Here is a 15,741-nt window from a genome sequence, read left to right on the forward strand (position 1 = left end):
GTCAGGGCTCCTAGGGACCTATCTATAATACATAGTGTATGACACTGTCAGGGCTCCTAGGAACCTATCTATAATACATAGTGTATGACACCGTCAGAAATCTGTTTACCATAAAAAATAATCCATTTTTTAGTGACTCATTCCCTTTACGTAGCTCAGGTACATTTATGAAGATTCTCACTTGTGTCACTTGTACTCTATATAAAGAATAACTTTTTTTTATTTTTATCCATTTATTGAAGGAATGGCTTTTAGGTTTTTATCCATTTCACATCCTTGATAAATAGATGCTGGCACTTCTTAAGAAACAACATTGAAGGACCTGACAAATCTGGAAGTCATAGAAATCCTACTAAGAATATGACGTAAACTACTGAGCGAGTATTTTTAACCACACAATTCCCTTTTCATCCCCCAACACTTACGAACCTCGCCCGATGTCTGCCATGCTGTATCAGTCATCTTATGTGTATTCTTAACTTTCTTATTCGTTTGAGATGTGCTGGATGTTCTCTACATAAGATGATGACCTATGAGACAGGACGCCTCCATTGTCTTCTTTACCATTCATACAATATTTCTGGAGATTCGTAATAAAACGGAAGCGGGTAAACAACATCGAGTGTATTTTGGCCTTTTATACTTGAGACACACATTGATCCGAGGCATCTCAATCAAATCTACAAAAATACACATGAGGTTTTTGGATACATTTTAACCATTTGCCACTTTACAATGATTTCTATTTAGTGAGTACCTACTCTATAAGGTGCTGGGCTCGAGTCTAAACCCCAAGGCTCTGGGCCACACCAGGCCACCATGTGAACAGATCTTAAAAATGTCACCTTACCTTATGACCTCAGTCAAGTGATCTTGACCATACATCTTAGTTTTTATGTAGAACAGAAGATAAATTTGTCATATAATGGATACCATCTGTGCCTGACTAGAGTCGGAAAAGATTGGATCCCGATCGGCGATCGAGTAAATTTCATGATCGCGAATGCCTAAAAAAGATCAGGAATGGAATTCGGATCCCAATTGCTCTACCCTAGTTACCTGCACAGAACCGCTGCCACTCCCCAGAGATCCGGACCGTTGTTCTCTGTCCTCTCTCATTCAGAAGCCGACAGAGCGCTGTGCACACCCCTGCCTCCCTAGGCTAGTGTTACTGATGCTGGGAGTAGGCACAACAAGCCCCGCCTACTCCAAGCATCAGTAACACTACCCTAGGGAGGCAGGGGCCAATCACGTCTCCCCACCCTGTACACGCCCACACTCTCCTAAGCCACAACAAGCCCCGCCTACTCCCAGCATCAGTGACACTAGCCTAGGGAGGCGGGGGCAATCACGTCTCCCTGCTCTGTACATGCCCACACTTTCCTCAGTCACAACAAGCCCCGCCAACTCCCAGCATCAGTAACACTACCCTAGGGAGGCAAGGGGCAATCATGTCTCCCCGCCTTGTACACGCCCACACTCTCCTAAGCCACAACAAGCCCCGCCTACTCCCAGCATCAGTGACACTAGCCTAGGGAGGCAGGGGCCAATCACGTCTCCCTGCTCTGTACATGCCCACACTCTCCTCAGTCACAACAAGCCCCGCCAACTCCCAGCATCAGTAACACTACCCTAGGGAGGCAGGGGGCAATCACGTCTCCCTGCCCTGTACACGCCCACACTCTCCTAAGCCACAACAAGCCCCGCCTACTCCCAGCATCAGTAACACTACCCTAGGGAGGCAGGGGGCAATCACGTCTCCCCACCCTGTACATGCCCACACTCTCCTAAGCCACAACAAGCCCCGCCTACTCCCAGCATCAGTAACACTACCCTAGGGAGGCAGGGGGCAATCACGTCTCCCTGCTCTGTACATGCCCACACTCTCCTCAGTCACAACAAGCCCCGCCAACTCCCAGCATCAGTAACACTACCCTAGGGAGGCAAGGGGCAATCACGTCTCCCTGCTCTGTACATGCCCACACTCTCCTCAGTCACAACAAGCCCTGCCAACTCCCAGCATCAGTAACACTACCCTAGGGAGGCAAGGGGCAATCACGTCTCCCCGCTCTGTACATGCCCACACTCTCCTCAGTCACAACAAGCCCCGCCAACTCCCAGCATCAGTAACACTACCCTAGGGAGGTGGGGGCGTGCACGACGCTCTCTGTCTTAATGAGAGAGGAGAGGACAGAGAACAATGGCCTGGAGCTCCGGGATGTGGCAGCAGTTCTGTGCAGGTAACCAGACAGCAAGGGGGACTAAGTAGCCGGCGGATTTTTTACTCACTACACAGCGTGGAGTCCAAAAATCGAAGCCTTCAATTTTTGGACTCCACACTGCATAGTGAATAAGATCGTTTTTACAATCTGATTTTCGATCATTAAAAAATCCCATTGACTTGCATCAGGATCGGAATTGGGATCGGTTGGAAAATGATTGGAAATTGCATTTTAAAAAGATCAGCTTAACCCTATGTCTGACCCATCTCATTGACTTCACGATGATGGGGTCCATCTTGGGTCATCATGGTTTGTGATGTCATGGTCAAAGCTAACCCAGCCCATGGGGAAATGTGGTGCAGATTTTTAGGGAAAACATATACTGTATATGCTTTTGTTGTAACCCAGGACAAGCCCCCACGATGCAAAATCGATACTTTTTTGCCAAGAATGTCTACAACAGGAATGAAGAATATCTGGGAAGCTTCTTCCTAGAAACCACTCCTGACTTTGACTCCCAAAAAATCTGCGTTTCCGCCACGTGGGGCTTTATCCTTCATTGTATCTGTTCCCCATTATAAAGGCAGAAGAATCTTTTAATCATTGAGCTCATCCAGACACGTTTCTATCTCCTCACTGAAATCATGCACCGTGTGGATGTAGCCATTGGCGAGACCGGCGGGGTTAAATCATGTTCTTGCGCGGCGTCTGTGATGTGAAACTCTCCTCTGACAGTATCGGAATAAGTCGTACCTTTGATGTTGAATTTCTCGGGCTCATTTTCTGTTTTCCTTTTTTTTTTTTCCTGACTTGTTTGTTCTCATCGCACTTGTAAGACCACCCGAATTATTCCCCCCTCGGTACTCCGCAGGTTCCTTTCATGTATTCTTCTGTTTCTTCCTCTCTTTCATTTGACATCTTTCTTTCCCGCTAATAAAGACACAATATTCTCAAAGATGATGATTTTTTTTTTTTTTTTTTTTTTAAGGCGGGTGATTGAAGCGCTCTGAAATTTACAACATCCAGCTCATTACTCCTTTTTAATTGCTATTAGACACGAGACGTTTTTATATTAATTAACATAGGCCTATTCCTTTAATTTATTCGCTAGAAAATGGCTGTTGAGATAAAGGTTCACGAAATAGGATTTAGTTGAATTATTCATTCGGGTTAAAAAAAAATTAAGTCTCATTTGCTAAAATTGTTTCAAAGCATATAATTCCTGGACAAATGATGGTCGCAACTCGCAAGGCTACATTGGCTACAATACAGTTACATTTTACCTTTCCTATTCTGGCAATGGCCGGTTTGGTGTTATGGAATCGCTCTGTGTTGTTAGTTAAGCAATTCCCGATAGGATTCAGGGAACACGTAAGGTCTGCCATCGGCAAGTAAACAGATACCGATACCAATACCGTCTAAGACACCCCCAATGTTTTCACCAGAGCTTGGACTTTGATGCTCAAGACTAGGGTTGAACCGATCTTGAGATTTTTAAAATCTGATTTTCGATCCCGATCATGAAATTTGCTCGATCGCCGATCGGGATCCGATCTTTCCCGATCCTGATGGCTCAACCCTAAATGCAATAAGCCACCATTAGTGGCTTTGACTTGGTAATGGCAGCCCACTGAAGGTCACCCATGTCACCCAAAACTAGGGTTGAGCCGATCTTGAGATTTCAGGATCGTTTTTACAATCCGATTTTCGATCATTTTCCAGCCGATCACGATCATGAAATTTGCTCGATTGCTGATTGGGATTCGATCTTTCCTGATTGATCGCTCAACCCTAATTGTATATTATATAGACAGTAGGGTTGAGCTGATCTTGAGAGTTCAAAATCCGATTTTCGATCATTTTCCAGCCGATCCCGATTGTGAAATTTGCTCAATCGCCCATCGGGATCCGATCTTTCCTGATCCCGATCGCTCAACCCTAAGTCATAGGTAGGGTTGAGCTGATCTTGAGATTTCATTATCATTTCTAAAATTCAATTTTCAATCATTTTCCAGCCGATCGCGATCGTGAAATCTTCTCGATCGCTGATCGAGATCTGATCTTTCCTGATCCTGATCGCTCAACCCTAGTCAAAAGTCAAAACTAGGTATTGGAAAATAAGAGCACCTCCAGAGAGAGAGAACCCAACCACCACCCTATGAGAGGCTGAGGGGGTTATAAACAAGGTGAGGTCAAACCGTGAGAGTACGAGACTGCCAAAATGTAACTAGAGTGAGTACAAAGTCCAAGCTATGGCAAAATCCAGGAGGGTGTGGATATAACCAAATCAGTAACCAGGAGATCATCAACGTCAAGGAGAACTACAAGGGTTAAACACAGGAACATAAAGACCCCAGCTGCAGTGGGAGAGACACTCTTATTTGCTGCTCTGGTATGTGTGGAGTGTCCTGAATAGGGATCTGCTCTAGGAATTTAGAGTTTGTTAATTGGGGAATTGAATATGTCTGTTCAGCTACTCCAAAGATATAAGCCCTTTTAGCATTGATACAAATTAGGATCTACGAGCCAATCTCTAGGGGCTCGGGCTCTGTGTGTTGTATGTCAGTGCAGTGTTACCGCCCACTTGGTTGGTATAATAAGGGCTTATATCGTTGGAATAACTGAACAGATTTGGATAAGGCTGCGCCTGTTCTACTTTTGGGGTTTCCATCCTTGAATTTGTTTAAAAAATGCAAGTAGGACTTTTCTCTCTGCATTTTTACTTGCAGAAACTGAACGGAAATCTGGTGGATCCCATTATAGTTGATGGGGTCGGCTGGTTTTTGCGGGTAACCACCTTTTAATAAACCTTGACATCAGGTACAAAACGAGCAAAATAAAATACAGCCTTAAGTTCAGGCAAAAAAATAAATAAATCCTGCTCGTCTGAGCACTAACTAAACAATAGAGTACGAACTGTACAGGTGGCTTACTGCCAACCACACGAGTAAACAAAAACAGTAAGAAAAACACCTATCTTATAATGTAATTCATTGGGGTTTTAATATAAAAAAATTCTGCTCGTCCGAGCACTAACTAAACAATAGAGTACGAACTGTACAGGTGGCTTACTGCCAACCACATGAGTAAATAAAAACAGTAAACAAAACACCTATCTTATAACGTAAGTCATTGGGGTTTTAATTTAAAAAAATCCTGCTCGTCCGAGCACTAACTAAACAATAAAGTACGAACTGTACAGGTGGCTTACTGCCAACCTCACGAGTAAACAAAAATGGTAAACAAAACAACTATCTTATAAAGTAAGTCATTGGGGTTTTAATTTAAAAAAATCCTGCTCGTCCGAGCACTAACTAAACAATAGAGTACGAACTGTACAGGTGGCTTACTGCCAACCTCACGAGTAAACAAAAATGGTAAACAAAACACCTATCTTATAAAGTAAGTCATTGGGGTTTTAATTTAAAAAAATCCTGCTCGTCTGAGCACTAACTAAACAATAGAGTACGAACTGTACAGGTGGCTTACTGCCAACCGCACGAGTAAACAAAAACAGTAAACAAAACACCAAATGCTCAGGGTGAGAACACCTATCCTATAACATAAGTCATTGAGGTTTTAATTTTAAAAAATCCTGCTCGTCCGAGCACTAACTAAACAATAGAGTATGAACTGTACAGGTGGCTTACTGCCAACCGCACGAGTAAACAAAACACCAAATGCTCAGGGTGTATGTCATTGGGGTTTTCAGACCTGTTGTATTAAAAATTTTACATATATACAGAGGGGATAAATAAAAATAAAAATTAACCCTTTCACCCTGAAAAAGCAATTTTGCTCATTATTCGATACAAGGTTACAGGGATAGATAATTCTATAGACAGCTAAAGCTACGGCGAGACATCTCAGACCTCGACACGCCGTAGATCCTTTGTTTATACCGAGACGTATTTGGCGGTCAATTGAAAAACACCGAGCATAAGGAAAAGAGAATCCAATCTTGCGAGAGGTTATCTTGGAGGGGCGAAGCTAAGATGAGCTTTGATTAAACTGGTGAATTAGGACAAGCCTGGATTTCAGTAAGATCAGACCCTAAGAAGCCCTCACGAGTCAGACCTGGGGAATTTCCGCGCTCTTGTGGGTTTTTTTTTATCTTATGTATTTATTCATGTCCTTCTTAACGATAACTTCCCTTCTACGAACGAAAGCGGAACGTTGCAAAATCAATTCCGTTCCATCCTCTCCAAAAATACACATTTACCAAACAATCCTCCGCTTTAATTAAGTCCCTTGAACAAACGTAATCATCTTCAAAGCAAACACATCCCTTGTTTTTTTTTTTGGTTCTTTGAAAATCCACGTATATTCTACTTTCCACCGGGGACCTTCAACGACTGTCTTGATTTTCAATCAACACTTCCCTCATCCCCTGGGCCATGATAATGTCATCGTCATTATGCGCAAGGTTTCATTTTATTTATTAATTTTTTTTTCTTCTTCTTCTTCGCCGTGTGACGAAATTTGCAATGGGGTAATGAGAGAGTGAATGAGCTTATTATCATATTCTCTCCGACGCGGTCCCCGACACCGTCCTGGAGGGTCACCGCTCTCCCAAGGTGTTAGGATTTCATTAATTAACATTGAATTAACTGATTAACTGCTTGGTAGGGGAGCGACACCTTCTCTGCTGCAGAAATGTTTTTTTGGAGGATGGATTTTTTTAGCACATCTATCAAAAACATTGGGATAATTTTTTTAAATGGGGGGGAATTTATTAAACTTCTTCTAATTCTGCAACTTTTTTAAAGTTTTACTCTGTGTGCTAGATTTATCAGATAAGGCTTATACACAGGGAAACATTGTATTATGCATTTATGAGATAGGATAGTGATTGGGGATTGCCTGATGGCTATACATACTGGTATTGGAAGGGGGGTCCTGGCGTATTGCTGCCGGCTCAGGGGAGGTGACTTAAAATTATGAATAGTTATTCTCACCTCTCCTGGGCTCAGAGTCCACTCCGCCACTCTTCCGTCATGTGGCTGAGGCCTGTGATGAGGCCCCAGCGGTCACATGGAGCGTAATGACCCAACCACAGGCCTCAGCAGTGACTTCTGAAGAGGGCTGAAGGCCATGAAGACAGGCAGAGCGAGGAGGCCCAGGAAAGCTGAGGGAAGGTGAGTATCATTTTTATTATTTTTAATCACCTTCCTTGGGCCTACGATTATTATACTCTGAGGTTTCCTAATAGTACCGAAGCAGAGGGGCTGTTGGGAGCATATAGTAATGGGTGGGGGCCACTGCGGAGCGTATAATACTGGGTGGGGGGCCCCCTGTGGATCATATAATACTGGGTGGGGGTCACTGTGGAGCATATAATACTGGGTGGGGGCCACTGTGGAGCATATAATACTGGGTGGGGGCCACTGTGGAGCATATAATACTGGGTGAGGGCCACTATGGAGCATATAATATTGGGTGGGGGCCACTGTGGAGCATATAATACTGGGTGGGCACCACTGTGGAGCATATAATACTGGAAGTAACCACTGTGGAGCATATAATACTGGAAGTAACCACTGTGGAGCATATAATTCTGGATGTGGGGGGGGGGGTCACTGTGGAGCATATAATGCTGGGTGGGAGTCACTGTGGAGCATATAATACTGGGTGGGGGCCACTGTGGAGCATATATTACTGGGTAGGGACCACTGTGGAGCATATAATACTGGGTGGGGCCACTATGGAGCATATAATACTGGGTGGTGGGCACTCTGGACCATATAATACTGGGTGAGGGCCACTGTGGAGCATATAATATTGGGTGTGTGCCACTGTGGAGCATATAATACTGGAAGTAACCACTGTGGAGCATATAATACTGGAAGTAACCACTGTGGAGCATATAATTCTGGGTGTGGGGGGGGGGGGTCACTGTGGAGCATATAATGCTGGGTGGGAGTCACTGTGGAGCATATAATACTGGGTGGGGGCCACTGTGGAGCATATATTACTGGGTAGGGACCACTGTGGAGCATATAATACTGGGTGGGGCCACTATGGAGCATATAATACTGGGTGGTGGGCACTCTGGACCATATAATACTGGGTGAGGGCCACTGTGGAGCATATAATATTGGGTGTGTGCCACTGTGGAGCATATAATACTGGGTGGGGGCCACTGTGGAGCATATAATATTGGGTGGGGGCCACTGTGGAGCATATAATATTGGGTGGGGGCCACTGTGGAGCATATAATATTGGGTGGGAGCCAGTGTGGAGCATATAATACTGGGTGGGGGCCACTGTGGAGCATATAATACTGTGTGAGGACCCACTGTGGGAAATTCTGTGGAACTTATTTGAAAAAATGCTGCGGGGAAAAACTTGATACATTTCCACAGGGTTTTTTGGAACATCACAGGAAGTAAAGAAATTCCATAGATAACAAATTGGACACATGGTAGTGACATCAAGAGACCCGGGGAGCTACAAAATACTCAGAGTTATCTGGGGGATGGAGGTTAAATAGTCTGGAGATCTTTTTGACAAATTATATCTATCATTGGAACCAGGATAGGTTAGAGGTTGGGTTGCTTTTTTCACGGCAAGTTCTCCAGTTATTCATATTGCAATAATGGGCATAGGGAGAATGGGCCAAATTCATATAGTGAAAAGTAGATATTCAGAGAAATGGGTCACTAGTTCTAGAAAAGAACAAAATTCTGCAGAAATGCAGAATTTTTGTTGCGGTTTTTGGAGCCAAAGTCAAGAGTGATTTTAGCAGAAGGGAAACATCTAAGAACTTCCTTCACGTCATCCCTTTCTTTTCAAAAACCGCACCAAAATCTGCCACAACGCGGGACCTCAGCCTCCATCTGTTTTATTAAATGTATACTAATAGAAGCAAACATATCACGTTGCTAAGAGCAAAAAAAAACATGTGGTGCCGGATATCCCCGGGCGCCATGATAGCACTTGAGTGAATTCTTCTTATGGGTTATCAACAGAAATTTTTCTTCTTCAACATCACAGCACAATAAACACAAGGGAGCGAGAAATGTTTTTGCAACGTAAATGCATGTTTTGGGATTATAAATGGGGGGCGGGGGGCGCCCTTCGCTTTACACTACCATCACTATTAAAAATAAACTACTTTTAACTGCAACATTTTCATGTAGTTTATAATAATGCTGGAAACACTTATATGCGCATTCATAAGTCTCAGCTGCATTCCTGATAAATCACAGAGCGTTCAGCGCTTCCACTGAATTCCAAAACTCTGGGTAATGATATGCAAATTAGAATTCACAGTGAGACTCTTTTCTTGCTTCTTTAAGTTCAGGAAGAATATCTGCTTTGAAAGAGTTTAAAGGGAAAAAATGGAACCAAAATATACATTTTATTAATCCAAAAATTCCCTGAATAGGAGGAAATGTGGTTTCCCAATGACAAAAGATTGTGGTCAAAAATGTGACACTTATATTCTGCGCGGCCCCCTGTAAGAATCTGGGGATTCTCTGGAGTCTCAAGGATGGCCACTGCTAGGGTTGAGCCAATCTTGAGATTTCAGGATCGATTTTAAAAACTGATTTCCGATCATTTTCCAAACAATCGCGATCGTGAAATTTGCTCAACCGCCGATCGGGATCCGATCTTTTTGGATCCCGATCGCTCAACCCTAGTTGTATATTATATATACTGTAGGGTTGAGCCGATCTTGAGATTTCAAAATCCAATTTTCGATCATTTTCCAGCCGATCCCGATCATGAAATTTGCTCGATCGCCGATCGGGATCCGATCTTTCCCGATCCTGATCACTCAATCCTAGCCACAGGGGCCTTCATAAACAATGCAGAAAAAAGTTCAGTTTTACAGTCCCTGCAAAGTGGTAGGATTCGAGCAAATCCCACGCACACATCGCGGGAATATGGATACACTATGAGTTCCAAAAACATTGCAATTTTATTTTTTTATTTTTTTGCTGCTGTCTGACATATGAGGCCTTAGCCTAAAGATCATAAAAATAAAGATTGACATAAGGCGCCCCAAGTCATGTGTTTTGCCATCGTGGAGAAGAATATGCAAATAAGTAATCTGGTTTTGTCTGTATGCAAATGAGTTCTTTCACAGCACTGGGGGCGGTCCCCAGCATTCAAACAGTACTGAGGGCATCCCCAATGCTGCGAGAGAACTCTCCAGCGCCGCCTCCATCTTCTTCAGGAACGGGTCTTCTTTGTGTCTTCTTTTGGAAGTGGCTTCAAACTTCTAGGCCTCGGCTCAGGAAAAAGCCGACTGCCCACCAGCCACAATATAAACGGCTACTTATACAGTAAGGCACTGGCATGCGCAATCGGATGCCCGAGGTCTAGAAGTCTGAAGCCACCGTCAGAAGAAGATATGAAGAAGACCCATTCCTGAAGAAGATGGAGGCGGCGCTAAAGAGTTCTCTCGCAGCATTGGGGACGCCCCCAGTGCTGTTTGAGTGCTGCGGACCGCCCCCAGTTCTGCAAAACAACTCATTTGCATACCAACGAAAACTGGGATTTATACTGAACGTTGGCACGGAGAAAACATCTAAAGGTAGGAGAAGAGTAGCCTTTCTGAAGGCTATTCCTACATGGTAGGCAGAAAAAAATTGAGTTTTAATGATAGGATCCCTTTAATTCATCATGAATTTCCACAAAATTTTAAATTCCATTGTTTTGAAAAATTTTAAGAATTCATTTTGGATTATTTTGCAAAAACTGGGAACAAATGGTCAATTACTTACTTTTAGTGAGTGTAACCCGATCACATGATCTACACCAGCCAATGGCATCTGAATGCAGAATACAGCTATGATTGGTCGGTTGAGATCTGGTTATTCTCGGTCATTGAAAGTAGCAAATTATTAGTAACGACTTCCTTTCTGCACCAAGATTCTACATCACGACCTTGCTTTGGTTCCTCTCCTGGCCATGTAAGAAGTCGCGTGGATTTCTTGGATTTCTTACCTTGTTGTTTGTTTTTGTTTCTTGCGCTTTTTTTAATCACTTCATTATCCTTTCAACCTGTACCAGTAAAAGGGACATTGCGAGGAGACCTGACCGCTCCCTGGTTGGCAGCACAAGGGCCGTTTTCGTTGTCTGGTGCCGTCTAGAGATGAGCGAACAGTGTTCTATCGAACTCATGTTCGATCGGATATTAGGCTGTTCGGCATGTTCGAATCGAATCGAACACCGCGTGGTAAAGTGCGCCATTACTCGATTCCCCTCCCACCTTCCCTGGCGCCTTTTTTGCTCCAATAACAGCGCAGGGTAGGTGGGACAGGAACTACGACACCGGTGACGTTGAAAAAAGTAGGCAAAACCCATTGGCTGCCGAAAACATGTGACCTCTAATTTAAAAGAACAGCGACGCCCAGCTTCGCGTCATTCTGAGCTTGCAATTCACCGAGGACGGAGGTTTCCGTCCAGCTAGCTAGGGCTTAGATTCTGGGTAGGCAGGGACAGGCTAGGATAGGAAGGAGAAGACAACCAACAGCTCTTGTAAGAGCTAAATTCCAGGGAGAAGCTTGTCAGTGTAACGTGGCACTGACGGGCTCAATCGCCGCAACCCAGCTTTCCCAGGATCCTGAATGGAATACACTGTCAGTGTATTCCCGTATACCCGATATATACCCCGATACCCGTTCCAACGGTGTGCCCCCCCACCTTCACCCCAGAAATACCCTGCAAGTCCCCTAGCAATAGAATTGGGGCTATATACACCCACAATTTTTACTACTGGTATACAGTGCCATTGTCTGACTGGGAATTCAAAGAATATATTGGGAATACAAATACCCTCATTTCTTGCTACTGCCATATAGTGCCAGTGTCTGACTGGGAATTCAAAGAATATATTGGGGTTACGTGCACCCACAATTTTTACTACTGGTATACAGTGCCATTGTCTGACTGGGAATTCAAAGAATATATTGGGAATACAAATACCCTCATTTCTTGCTACTGCCATATAGTGCCAGTGTCTGACTGGGAATTCAAAGAATATATTGGGGTTACGTGCACCCACAATTTTTACTACTGGTATACAGTGCCATTGTCTGACTGGGAATTCAAAGAATATATTGGGAATACAAATACCCTCATTTCTTGCTACTGCCATATAGTGCCAGTGTCTGACTGGGAATTCAAAGAATATATTGGGGTTACGTGCACCCACAATTTTTACTACTGGTATACAGTGCCATTGTCTGACTGGGAATTCAAAGAATATATTGGGAATACAAATACCCTCATTTCTTGCTACTGCCATATAGTGCCAGTGTCTGACTGGGAATTCAAAGAATATATTGGGGTTACGTGCACCCACAATTTTTACTACTGGTATACAGTGCCATTGTCTGACTGGGAATTCAAAGAATATATTGGGAATACAAATACCCTCATTTCTTGCTACTGCCATATAGTGCCAGTGTCTGACTGGGAATTCAAAGAATATATTGGGGTTACGTGCACCCACAATTTTTACTACTGGTATACAGTGCCATTGTCTGACTGGGAATTCAAAGAATATATTGGGAATACAAATACCCTCATTTCTTGCTACTGCCATATAGTGCCAGTGTCTGACTGGGAATTCAAAGAATATATTGGGGTTACGTGCACCCACAATTTTTACTACTGGTATACAGTGCCATTGTCTGACTGGGAATTCAAAGAATATATTGGGAATACAAATACCCTCATTTCTTGCTACTGCCATATAGTGCCAGTGTCTGACTGGGAATTCAAAGAATATATTGGGGTTACGTGCACCCACAATTTTTACTACTGGTATACAGTGCCATTGTCTGACTGGGAATTCAAAGAATATATTGGGAATACAAATACCCTCATTTCTTGCTACTGCCATATAGTGCCAGTGTCTGACTGGGAATTCAAAGAATATATTGGGGTTACGTGCACCCACAATTTTTACTACTGGTATACAGTGCCATTGTCTGACTGGGAATTCAAAGAATATATTGGGAATACAAATACCCTCATTTCTTGCTACTGCCATATAGTGCCAGTGTCTGACTGGGAATTCAAAGAATATATTGGGGTTACGTGCACCCACAATTTTTACTACTGGTATACAGTGCCATTGTCTGACTGGGAATTCAAAGAATATATTGGGAATACAAATACCCTCATTTCTTGCTACTGCCATATAGTGCCAGTGTCTGACTGGGAATTCAAAGAATATATTGGGGTTACGTGCACCCACAATTTTTACTACTGGTATACAGTGCCATTGTCTGACTGGGAATTCAAAGAATATATTGGGAATACAAATACCCTCATTTCTTGCTACTGCCATATAGTGCCAGTGTCTGACTGGGAATTCAAAGAATATATTGGGGTTACGTGCACCCACAATTTTTACTACTGGTATACAGTGCCATTGTCTGACTGGGAATTCAAAGAATATATTGGGAATACAAATACCCTCATTTCTTGCTACTGCCATATAGTGCCAGTGTCTGACTGGGAATTCAAAGAATATATTGGGGTTACGTGCACCCACAATTTTTACTACTGGTATACAGTGCCATTGTCTGACTGGGAATTCAAAGAATATATTGGGAATACAAATACCCTCATTTCTTGCTACTGCCATATAGTGCCAGTGTCTGACTGGGAATTCAAAGAATATATTGGGGTTACGTGCACCCACAATTTTTACTACTGGTATACAGTGCCATTGTCTGACTGGGAATTCAAAGAATATATTGGGAATACAAATACCCTCATTTCTTGCTACTGCCATATAGTGCCAGTGTCTGACTGGGAATTCAAAGAATATATTGGGGTTACGTGCACCCACAATTTTTACTACTGGTATACAGTGCCATTGTCTGACTGGGAATTCAAAGAATATATTGGGAATACAAATACCCTCATTTCTTGCTACTGCCATATAGTGCCAGTGTCTGACTGGTAATTCAAAGAATATATTGGGGTTACGTGCACCCACAATTTTTACTACTGGTATACAGTGCCATTGTCTGACTGGGAATTCAAAGAATATATTGGGAATACAAATACCCTCATTTCTTGCTACTGCCATATAGTGCCAGTGTCTGACTGGGAATTCAAAGAATATATTGGGGTTACGTGCACCCACAATTTTTACTACTGGTATACAGTGCCATTGTCTGACTGGGAATTCAAAGAATATATTGGGAATACAAATACCCTCATTTCTTGCTACTGCCATATAGTGCCAGTGTCTGACTGGGAATTCAAAGAATATATTGGGGTTACGTGCACCCACAATTTTTACTACTGGTATACAGTGCCATTGTCTGACTGGGAATTCAAAGAATATATTGGGAATACAAATACCCTCATTTCTTGCTACTGCCATATAGTGCCAGTGTCTGACTGGGAATTCAAAGAATATATTGGGGTTACGTGCACCCACAATTTTTACTACTGGTATACAGTGCCATTGTCTGACTGGGAATTCAAAGAATATATTGGGAATACAAATACCCTCATTTCTTGCTACTGCCATATAGTGCCAGTGTCTGACTGGGAATTCAAAGAATATATTGGGGTTACGTGCACCCACAATTTTTACTACTGGTATACAGTGCCATTGTCTGACTGGGAATTCAAAGAATATATTGGGAATACAAATACCCTCATTTCTTGCTACTGCCATATAGTGCCAGTGTCTGACTGGGAATTCAAAGAATATATTGGGGTTACGTGCACCCACAATTTTTACTACTGGTATACAGTGCCATTGTCTGACTGGGAATTCAAAGAATATATTGGGAATACAAATACCCTCATTTCTTGCTACTGCCATATAGTGCCAGTGTCTGACTGGGAATTCAAAGAATATATTGGGGTTACGTGCACCCACAATTTTTACTACTGGTATACAGTGCCATTGTCTGACTGGGAATTCAAAGAATATATTGGGAATACAAATACCCTCATTTCTTGCTACTGCCATATAGTGCCAGTGTCTGACTGGGAATTCAAAGAATATATTGGGGTTACGTGCACCCACAATTTTTACTACTGGTATACAGTGCCATTGTCTGACTGGGAATTCAAAGAATATATTGGGAATACAAATACCCTCATTTCTTGCTACTGCCATATAGTGCCAGTGTCTGACTGGGAATTCAAAGAATATATTGGGGTTACGTGCACCCACAATTTTTACTACTGGTATACAGTGCCATTGTCTGACTGGGAATTCAAAGAATATATTGGGAATACAAATACCCTCATTTCTTGCTACTGCCATATAGTGCCAGTGTCTGACTGGGAATTCAAAGAATATATTGGGGTTACGTGCACCCACAATTTTTACTACTGGTATACAGTGCCATTGTCTGACTGGGAATTCAAAGAATATATTGGGAATACAAATACCCTCATTTCTTGCTACTGCCATATAGTGCCAGTGTCTGACTGGGAATTCAAAGAATATATTGGGGTTACGTGCACCCACAATTTTTACTACTGGTATACAGTGCCATTGTCTGACTGGGAATTCAAAGAG

Source organism: Leptodactylus fuscus, chromosome 5, assembly GCF_031893055.1.
Source record: "Leptodactylus fuscus isolate aLepFus1 chromosome 5, aLepFus1.hap2, whole genome shotgun sequence".
Classification (NCBI taxonomy): domain Eukaryota; kingdom Metazoa; phylum Chordata; class Amphibia; order Anura; family Leptodactylidae; genus Leptodactylus; species Leptodactylus fuscus.